Raw genomic sequence first — 11,290 nt, 5'->3', positions numbered from 1 at the left:
CAGAGACCATTTGGGTGGTAAGTAGTAAGTGAAGCATTGTGATTTTCTACCAGAAGCATCACAGAAATATGGCAGACTTTATTTGTTTGCTGGTCTAGCAGGGTAATTCATGGATTTGGTGGAGGCAAACCTCCACCAAATTCATGGGAGGCGAGGTGGCTCTGTCTGAGATACTCGTAAAACTGTTGGAAATCAGTTTTAAAGTTGGTGGAGTAATTAGAATGGGAAGTTAAACAATAGGTATTTGGCAATGTGGTCGCAGGTGATTGCATATCATGTCTCTCAAACTGTGTAGTCTTCTGTTTTGTGTTAGAGGCTATAAGATTACAATAATTGCTTGAAGAAAGGCATGCTGACAGAGAAAGTGAAATACAAGGACAAAGAACTTCCTTTATGCCGAGGCAGTGGAGAAAACTCCTTGATATCCCTCTTATCAGATAAGAGCGAGCAACACGCTTTTTATATACGTCACTTCTCTTTTGTGGCTTAGGAACATGCTGAGTCAAATAATGACACTCTCTCTCACACCTGGCCCCAGAGGGATGGCTGCAGAGTGGAAATCTGAAAAACCTCCCATCCCAGGCCCGCGAGGGTGAGTCCTCCTCTTTCCTCTTTGCGACAGTGCCACCCAAGTGCTGAATGACTTCAACCCCGAAAGCCCAGTTCCCCCACCCACATTTTCCTTTACAGTATAGCTGAATGGAGGCTTTTCCCATAGCTTAGTCATTGCTATGGCTCAGCCAAAAAAGCCTGTAATGTACAGGGCTGCTTTCAAAGAATTTTTATAACTTACATATGTGAAATTTTGTGTATATGCTATCTCCGACGGGGAGGGGGGGAATTGTAGGAAAGCAAGGGGAGAGACTGATGCTGGAAAATGGGAGACTAGGAAAAGACTCCTGTATAATAGATTTAGGAAAACTAGTCTTTAAAATATTTCTGACAACTTTGCAAGTTAGTTCCACCCTCTTTCAATCTTATTTTCTTATTATAAGCTTTGGTATAATTCTTCTGTCTTTAAACCTTGCTTTGAAAAGAGAAAATCAAACCTGGGAAAAAAATCTAGTCCTAACTTTTAATTGTATTTGCTATAAAAATCAGAGTAAATACAACTCTGAATGTGGTGACATAGATGCTAAAAAATTAATAGACTGCATATGACAATATAAAACCATTGACATTCTCCATAATGTTCCTCCAGAGTTAACTTACAGCCCGTTTCTAATCCATACTGAAATGGGTGTAACATTGGCTAATAAAAAGATCCTATGCAGTAAATGAAGGAATTGGAGGAATAAATGGAGCAGCTCTTATAGGAGGTTGTGCATTTCTGTCCTGCAGAATGTACTGAAGATCAAAGGGATGCCAAGCAAAAGCTTTTATTACAGAGGATTCTTCTCATATCGTGTAAGGGTAATTACCTTGAGCAAAATGTTTAAGATAATTCCCAGTCACTGGAAAACAAGGAGAAGACTATGACGAGTGCTCAACTGGCTGGGTTGTAAAGTGAAGTGAACTGTTCTGTCTTCAAAGAACTTGTTTACGAGTGCCAAAGAAAGCCCCTGTCTTCAGTTCGTAATAGGAGCTGGAGTGGTACCTGGCTACTGTGGGCTTGCCAATGTTCGGCCTCTAGCTGTTACCAGATTTAAAAGTCATTATCTTACACTTCTAGCTGTGAACATCACTGACATAAGCATTATAATCTGTGGTTCTTAATTGGAATTAAGGCTGAGATGCAATGCCGCGTAACAGAAAAAGAGGCAATGTAAGAATGAAAGAGATTTGGTGGATGGAAAGTAGAACTTACTTTCAAGAACAGATGAAATTTTTCTGAATCTAGTACAGCCCTGCTCATGGTTTTACCTAAGCTTTAGAAACAGCTTCAGCTAGTGAAGATGGGTGAGAAATGCAAAGCCATCTGCAAATACTCTGGTATGTACCAGCCATTATTGTCTTCATTCTCCCTTTGTTCTCTCTCCTTCATTCAGCAGAAGTGAGTGACTGTGACTGTGAAGCAGAACAATTTATCATTCACAACAATTGTATATACGTTAAATACCAGGTGCATCCTGCTCCTAGGTCAACCCAGTGATGCTTGTTATGCATGTAGTTTGATTGATGTATTTCTAGCCTTATCAACTACTAATAACAAACTGTATTGAGAAAATGTCTTGTCAACATCCAGAGCCTGAGACAAGCCTAGACCCCACTGTGCACAGAACCAGATATTCAGAAGAACTGTCCTCTTGTGATCACGTCCTTTCAAGTCTTTCCTTTAATGTTGGAGCAGCCTCCCACCTCCTGGGTCACACCTTTCTCTGCATGCAGGATGGAAGAAGCCTCGCTGGGTCACCAAGTCTGGTCTTCTGCCATTGCAGGCATCCACGTCATATAGTTCCTTTCACATCTCCGCTAAAAACTCCTGCATAAGGCCTTATCAGTTCGATCTCTGTAACGATAAGAGCTTAGAGCTTTTTTTGTGCCTGAGCTGCGTTCCAGCTTTTATAGGGCAGCTTCATTCTTGTTTACAGTACTACTAATAATCTTTCCCCACTACCAGAGGACGGCCACGTTCAGAAGACAAGGCAGCAGTTGACAGGAAGTCAAGCTACCACAGTTCTCTTAACAATTTGAGGGCAGAAAGTAGTTGTTCAGCTGAGAGCCACAGGCGGGGAGAGATGGGGGCAATAAGCAAGAAAAGTCAGTGTTCCTCTTCTGTGTTGCAACAATGACTTCTCCTGCAGCTCTAGTGCTTGATGGCATTGGGCTGCAGATCTTCAGGTCTCCTCATGAAACATGGCCCAGCAGCGTGCAATCTTTCTACCACAGGAGTGTTCTTTATATGTAATACACGTTTTCTGACTCCACTGAGAGACAGTATGGCCTATGGTGTGAAAAGCAGTGTTGTGTGGCAGTACTGAAACCCAACAGTATATGTCATGTTCATTCAAAATATTCAGAAAGAAAAATCAAAAGAGATACATGCAGATGTTGGACAGTGAATGGAGGAAGCAGAATGGCACAATACAGAATGCTGCCTTTGTTCATTTACTGACGTTAATGAACAGAAGGAACAGAAGTCAGAAGAGAGTTACTTCTATGTTACAATATCAATAGCATAAAACAAATAACCCCCGAACCATTATAGGCTCAAGATGGACAAGTCTGGTGCGGAGTCTAGTGCAGCCTGTGGGAATGTACTACATACATAACTATTCCACTGGCAGTTGGGCCTTCCTATATCCTGACATGCCTTGCATGGGTGATAGGCGTGACACTACAGCTCCTGTTTCAATATCAAAATTAAAGGTTTGATGTTACAGATTCTTTTGGAAGTCACTCTCAGGGTTTGGTGGGGCTGCTGTGCTGGTGTGGGATCTCCGCAGCAATACAATGGTTCCCCTCTTACATAGTCTAGAGCAAAATACGGGGCGCAGCCAGTGAAGGGCTATGGCCCCTTTTCCCTCCTCTCCAGCAAGTCTGCCCTGATTTTACCTTCCTTACAAATACATTCTACATGAAGTTATTTTTAAAATAAAATGCAGTTTTTCACTTTTTATTATGCTTCACCTTTTGGAATGTATTGGTAGAAGCAGATGATTGAATACCACTTTTATTTTTAACTAGTTTCACTTTCTGGTTCTCAGATACTACCAAAATATTACAGATTGTACCCTCCTTTGTATATGTATATATGTTTACTGTGTATACACAGTTTCTGTTAGAGTTATTTTTTTAATGACAGTGTTGATTTCAAATTCAATTAACTCATTCACATTGTTCTCCTTTTTTTTGTCTTCCCAGACCCAGGACAGCATCATGTCATACCATGCTGGGGCACCAGCATGAAATAGTGAGGACAGAGGAGGATGTGGTCTGCCTCCCCTTGGAGTGACTCCAACTACCTGCTTGCAGACCAACTCCTCAACTTCTCCTGTGCACCACCACTGTGTGCTGCAAACCACTAGATCAGCCATCAGATGCTGCTTGTACTTCAGCTCCCGCAGCAGAGAAGAGGCTCTGGTGTCATGCTGCGTAACCAAAGGGAAGGCTGAGGCAGAAGCCACCTCTGCAGATCTCAGGATGTAGTAATGCAAGCGCTTTCTTCAGCAGCAAAGCCATTTAAAGAACTTTTACTTCAGGTCACTGCCACTCTGCTGTATCTCTGCGTGACAGTTTATTGCAGTCCGAGGAGCCTCTGTTAGAGTAGCTCGGGTCATTAAAATGATCCAGGTTAAAAATTCCTCTTGCAAAGGCCTTGAGAGTTTGTTTGTTTTGCTTTGTTTTGTTTGGAATCATTTCACTATCAACTCTACTTTCTCCTTAGCACAACTGACAGATTTGCAAATAGCAATGAATTGCTAGAAGTCAGAAACTCCTCTTCTACTGGCTTTACTACTGATCAAAACTATGGATCGCCTACGCAACAAGTACCTCCTTAGCACACAAGGCTGAGGGGGCCAGTGGGTATCGCTCAGCAACATCATTCCAGGAACAGCAATTTGGTGCCAGTGCAAACAGCATTCAGCCCTTTATCTGTGGCTGAAATGCAGTTTCTGGCAGAATCATTTTAAGGAAGAGGATTTAGGGAAGTCTTGACTCTGCAGCCTGGTCTACATTTAAGACTCCTGCAGGTGTAATAGTATCACTCAGGCAGGATTTGTTGTTATTTTTCAGGCAGTTACATCAATAAAATCTCTGATGTGGATTTAACTATATCAGTATGGAATTATCTTAAATCGGAATACTAACTATTCTGTTTGTCATATATGAATTACTCTGTGAATATAATGCACTTTATTATGACTTTACACTTAAATAAATCTGCTATTTAATTGTTTACAGCAGGATAGGGAATGCTCTGAGGTGACTAGCTCATACTATCCTTAACAGATAAAACTTTAATGTAGTATCTTTGAAAAAACATCTTTTCTCAGTAAGTTTTTTTTTCAGATGTCTCTGTTTCTGTCTTCATCTGTAACTAGACGTATATAACAGATACGAAGATGTGTGCCTGTGCCTACAGATATATCTTTTATATGTGCACACATACAGATTTGAAAAGCTATATAGCACAGTTGCTTTGCATAATGAGTTTCATTTTTTTTCACAGGTCAGCACCTTAAGCGAACCTTGGAAAAACTATTGTGTGATCAGTCATCGCACTGAAGCAGCAGCACCCATTTGGTAAAGGTAGTCTTGGATAAAAAGCTGAATGCTGTGGTTTCAGTGACTTATCGTTGAAACCTTGTGGTTTCTGTGTAGGAGGCTGTATAAGCTGGACACGTTTGACATCCTTGTTTCTGAGCTGTGAAATCTGTACATCTAATTTATGAAAATTATCTCTGGTTTAATTTTATTCTTTTTTTTAATGAAGTCAACGTATTTTCCTTGCATTCAGTGGAAACAATAATGGAAATGTTTTAAGATGTACTGTGAGCCTGTTTTGACCTCAAAAAGGGAGAATAATGAAGACATTCTTGATTATGATTAAAGTCTAAGAAGGAAATTAAAATTAAATATAAGGAGTTAGAAGTGAGAAGAAAACATTTCTCAAGTGTGGAGACAAATAGAGAAATTAACCGTGGGAAATGACATAGACATTATAAAATAAAAATCTTCCAACCCAAACAACTAAGTAAGGTAATTTAGAATAAACCATGGTACTGGTACCATTTAGGGTAACCAGCAGTATCTGTTGTCTTTCAGGTGTCTAAATAAACAATTTTACATCTAAGGTAAATCCAAGACTAATGAATCTAAAGATAGGACAAAGAGGGAGCTGCAGCAGAAGCACTTGCAATCACAGAAAAAAGTAATTGAACATTAGATCAGTTATGTGCTTTTTTCTTTCATAGTTGAGTTTTATGCTACGTTCAGTGAATTGATTCAGTTCATTTAAGGGTGAAATGTGCTAATGTTGGTGCAACGGATGTGGCAGGTATGCACAGCTGGAATTGGAAGGAGGGGAGAGTAAGTTTCTCGGCTTCGCTATGCTGTGTAGGTGTAACGGAAACACATCCATGTCTGCATTGCCGAACTGGAACCAGGAGAGTCATGGACCCACCTGCATTAGCCTTCATTCCTTCTCTTGCTCTTCTCCCTTCTGCTCTGGTGAGTGCCTTTTTTTGCCAGAAAGCTGAGCTGTGGCAATACAGGATACCTGAGCCTCTAATATTGGCAAATCCTGTTCTTTTTGCTGTCGTGAGCAATGATTGCCCACACCTTGAGTTTTCACCAACAACATTTTTGCCTCTGGCAGGCAAGTTCCCAGAAGCATGTACACCATTCCCTGTAAGTGAACCTATGGAAACGTATTAAAAACAAGCAAAGACCTCTGAATAGAAAACAAAGGAGAAGAAAAAGAGCATTCAAGGTACAAAACAAAGTTTCTTGCCGAAATAAAAATGAAACGACTACTTGTGTGAAAATAACTACTCACTGCAGTTGTGGGAGTACAAAAATCTGTCTGAAAACATTAGTCAAAGACTTCTGTGTGAGCAAAGATTGAAAGTGTGATCACCCACTGTCAGTTAATTTCAGAGGGATGACTGCAAGATTCATCTTAATAATTTTCAGTAATTTCTATACCAAAACATCAATAGAAGATCATAGATTTTAATTCCTTGCTACTGTCTCATTGGTCCTGATAGGAGAGTTGTTCCTTTTCAAGGAAGGAAAAAAAAGTGTTACTCTAACATTGTACCTTTGACTGGAAAATTAAGGTGTCTTGTCCTGCTTGTGTTTTCTTTCCAGAAACCTGAGCCAGTAAACATGATGACTGCATCTGTAGGAAAATACACAAGAAAATAGTAAAATTGCTGTCTTAAGGTTCTCCTGTGGACAATGACATATTTCTTGCCTGTTATTTATATGCTTCTTGCAGACTTAACACTTGATACCCTGTTCCTTGAGCAGACAGTGCTGTTTCTCTGAACTAACTTGTGGGAAACCAAGAGAAAAACAAGGAGGCACTGAAGATGCTAGTCCAGATCAATGGAGGCATTTGGAAATCACGTTTTTCCCGTAATCACTGCAAATGTGGGATATACAGATAACCAAGGAAGAACTCTCTTTTTGGGCATCCGGAATTTACCAGAAGCAGTATCATAAGATTCAGCATTCCTCTCCATATAGCTGAATTTCCACTCCTGATCCTTTTCCTCTGATTATCAGAAGGATTACACAACTACTTTTTTATTGAACCCAAGGAAAAACTCTATGTTTTCTCCTTTTCTCTGTAACTAAGCCTACAGTTCTTCAGATCCCTGGTTGGCAGGTGGTTTCTTAGCCACTACATTTTCACTTGTATCTCCGAGCCTGTCTTCCTCCTAACCTACCTGCCTGTTGCTGGCCGGGGATAGGCAGTGAAGCACCAGTGCTGCACCTCTGCCCCAGGCACCCCCTCTCCCTCCCGGGATGGTCGCATCCCGGGTGCTGAGGAGCAAAAGCAGCTGCTTAAATCTCCCCTTCTGCAGGCTTGACCCCCGGGTGTTGAGGGCCCAGCTGAAAAGTCCCAGGAGGTCCTTTTTCCCCTCCTTCTGGCACCAGCCATTCATTAGCATTGGTGTTTGACAAGTTAGGTCACTGACCCAGCCGAAAATACACCTCGCTGTGGCAGGGAGCTGTTAGGCTGGACCGGCTGTCACGGCAGTGTGTATCCTGGAGGTGCTTGGCCGTCTGGTCAGAGACGCTGCAGATACTTTGCCATGCCTTCCCAGGAAGATATGCTCCTACCAGCTGAGAAATGCTGCTCTGCACCATGGGCAAATGACTAAGATAACGGTGGAAGCTTGCCTTAGTGGTGTTTTCTTATTTTTAGTTTTTTAAGGGCATCTTTCATTATGGTACAGCCTAGAAGGTTACACCTCTTCTGTCATTCTCCTCCCCTTTTATGGAGCACTTATTTTAACCCTGATCGTTTCAGGCATCTGGTTTACGAGTGGACCATAGGCAATTGTTGCTGCACCACTGAGGGTGGAGGGCTATGACACCCAGCAAGCCTGAGAAGGAGAGGGTGGATGTGACCGTGTCCTACCCAACCTTCACCTTCAAACCAGACCTTCACCTGCTACTGCCATCAGCTGAGCCACTGCTGGCAACTGTGTATGTGCTTGTAGGCCAACCACAGGCGAAATAAAATGTGAAGAGCTTAAATCACTGGGAAGATTGCATTTTACTTGCCCTTTGGACTAGTCAAGGACTGTACAGATACCAGTGCTTTTAGCCTCGATCTCCTGGAGTTGTGTGTCCATATCATACACCACACGTAAGGAGATGCTGATTGGACTCCAGAGGCTGCAAAATAATAATACCTGACATTGCTGCACAAAGGGTGACAACGTGAAGGGAAATGGAAACACTAAAGCTGAGAACAGGAAAATTCTTTGCTTATGTTAGAATGAGAATGTCAGAAACAGCCTGAAGAAAAAAGGAGACAAAGTTGTAATTTCCAAAACAATAACCGGAGATCAAACGAGTCTGATGTTCTTGCAAATCACTGTTTGTGGCAGATCTGCAGGAGAAGGTTAAAGAATATTATTTTGAAAGGTGCTGTGAAAAATACAGGGTATTGCAGAGAAGCAATAGACCCTGTAGCTTTTTTCTTGGCTCTTTTCTTGCCATTGCCCTCTGCATTTCTGTGTTGGCCATGGTGAGTATTTCTGAGAGAAATGCCACCATTCACTTCCCTTTAAATTATCTTTAAATTGAGCAGAGATTGAACAGTTTTACCCTCTGATACAATCATGTGCCATGGAAACTCTCCTTACTCATCCTCTGAGCTGCCTTGTTTTCTCTCTGTTTTAAGGATCGAACTGCACAGATTTTCCCTTTTAGCTCTATTCTTCATCATATCCTGATTGATTTTATTGATTTTGTCCAATTTCTGTCAAAACTAATAAATAATTAGAAATACCAAAATGTTTTATGCTGACACTTTCATATGAGCATTTTAGTTTTCCATTTATGATATTTCATTATGAAGTTTTGTCTTACTTGAAATACTTTTAAAAGCTGGGAAAGAAACGTTTCTTCATAGTTTGATGCAGAATGTCCAACCTGAAGTGAGCTTTTTTTTTTGCTTGACCATCTCAATAATTGCAGTGTGTTTTGTGCCACTTCATACGTCTTCTGGCAACTGAAAAAATCAGATGCTGCCCCTGTTTCAGGCGATCAGTCTAACATGTAGTAGTCATCCTCTGTGCTTTCTTAGATCTTTATGATTCAGTGTACATGCCTGATGGCTCTGAAACATTTCTATGCTCACTCTTTATTTTTTCACAGGTGGGAAACAATGCCAGGGTTATATACAGTGGGTAATCAGTATTCCAGAAGATGAAAGACAAAGAAGTAGCTGTTAAAGTACACAAGAAAAACAATCGCTTCCCTGGCACTGTACTTACGTGCCCGTGCCCCTGCCGTTAGTCCTCCCTCTAATGCACTGGGTGATGTGCTTGGGTGACCAAGTATGAGTGACCATGAGGAGCTGTGGACAATCTGTGCAAGGTTTGTGCAGCTCAGGGAATAGCTAGCCGATGTGTATCTGCTTAGGTCTGGTGATGTCCTTCAGCCTTATTAATGTTTGTCTGCTTCTAACAGGGCCAGAGCAATTTTTTTTGACTTACCAGACCAGGCTAGGGAATCTGGATTTACCAGCTGCTATGACAGGTAATAGTTTCCTTTATCTTTTTCTCTCACAGAAAGATAAATAGTGAGACTTTCAGAATTTAAACAGTGTCTTTATATTTAACCTGTTTCTTGATGTTTAAAGAAAGGCAAGTTTAACCTTTTTATAAGGTTAAGAGAATGGTCAGGATAAGCCAGTATTTTATACAATAAATTTTCTTCTCTCTATAAAATTGTATTTTACACAATACATTTTCTTTTCTTTAGTGTAAATTATTCTTCAGTGTTATTTAACATCTTCCGTAAGTTAGATGGAAGATGGCGTAATATGGGTTGATGTGGACTGCTATGCCTTACTAGTTCTTTAGACCTACACAGCACTTCTTTGCACCTAGTGGAAATGGGGTAAAAGAGCCTTATTTAGCTATTTTTCAGTTCCCATTTTATCCACTGACTGGAAAGAACAGGCCCTTTGGCTGTCTGTCTCTTTTCTTCCAAAAAATCTGTACGCCTTCCCTTCCTGAAGGAATTCAAGGGAGCTCACAACATGGGGCACTCAAAACTTGCTTAAGGAAAAGCCTGTAACTCAGCCCTGCATTTCTTCAGTTTAAATTAAAAATCCCAAACTAGAATATGAGCCAAGATTTCTGTAAGAATGATGCTGTGCATGAACAAGACCATATCAGTGCTAAGAGTGAGCTATTGCACTGGTATGAATCAGAGCAGCCTCAATCCACACCTCCATCGCTTCTCGGTCTAGTACTGAGAAAGCTTTTCAGGTCTGATTAGTCATTTGAGTTAAGTGTAATAAATGTCAAAGAAACTAATTTAAAAAAACTCTGAGTAAATGTGAGGCATAGCTGCTCTCTAGTGGACTTGTGAACAGTGTCAGCAGTGTAAGTACACTTAACATCCCCAGAAAATAATCATGTAGATACTCTGCTGAGACAGAAGATGAAAACTTCCTACACATGTGAGTTCAGCTGCTTCTTTGTTTTCTTGCTGTCTCTCCCCTCCTTATGTAGCTGATTTACGCCTGGGTTACAGTGAAATGGCAGAATGCAATAGCAACTTTAAAAAAGATCTCCTGTCCAATGCTGTGGCGAGCAGTATTTCATTATCTATATGTTGTAGTTTTGTTTGCAGATGACAGTGTTTCCCTTTAGCATCATGTGAGAGTGGCAAGTATCTTAGAGCTAAGGAAAACCGTTTTATCAGAAAAGGGTATACAAAGTACAAGTACTTATTTCCTTACGATGTACAGAAAGATAGCAGAGAAAAAAATACCTACTGCACGTAGGACCTTTGCATTTGGGAAGGTGAGATCCTCTCAGGCTTTCTCAGGAGAAAAGTTATGATTTCAGTGGAATCAACGTCAAATCAAGGCAGCATGCCCAGGCATGCACACAGAGGACCTTGGGCAACCTGGCTGCCCCGCAGGGTCTGGGGCTGGCTGTGGTACAAGCAGTGCTCAGCCTACAGACACCCCCAGGGACTGCACGGGGCTGAAACGTGGCACTTCTATTCCTGACCTCCCCAGCAGCTTCACCGGCTCAGTGTTTGGCTACCTGTCCACTATATGTCAAGAAATTCTCCTACATCCACCAAAATGCCCCCAGAAATAATCTTCTGCCTGTATTGATTTCTTGATGGGTAATCTTTA

At 41.2% G+C, this 11,290-nt stretch overlaps 1 long non-coding RNA gene across 2 annotated transcripts; it reads left to right on the top strand.

Annotated features, from left to right (window-relative positions):
• Window positions 1-3,870: 3,870 nt before the first annotated feature.
• Window positions 3,871-10,723, top strand: LOC142082237 (uncharacterized). 2 transcript variants are annotated; one of them, XR_012673622.1, is made up of 6 exons: window positions 3,871-4,634; window positions 5,114-5,193; window positions 5,942-6,114; window positions 6,263-6,376; window positions 9,601-9,669; window positions 10,653-10,723. It is a non-coding gene; the product is annotated as an uncharacterized LOC142082237 (long non-coding RNA). The 2 variants fall into 2 exon arrangements; XR_012673623.1 differs by lacking the exons at window positions 9,601-9,669; window positions 10,653-10,723 and adding an exon at window positions 6,887-8,789 and having other exon boundaries at window positions 3,871-5,193.
• Window positions 10,724-11,290: the final 567 nt, after the last annotated feature.

This window comes from Calonectris borealis, chromosome 4, assembly GCF_964195595.1.
Source record: "Calonectris borealis chromosome 4, bCalBor7.hap1.2, whole genome shotgun sequence".
In the NCBI taxonomy this organism is placed as follows: domain Eukaryota; kingdom Metazoa; phylum Chordata; class Aves; order Procellariiformes; family Procellariidae; genus Calonectris; species Calonectris borealis.
Note: the sequence above shows the minus strand (reverse complement) of the source record. Positions and strands in the feature narration are given on the sequence as shown.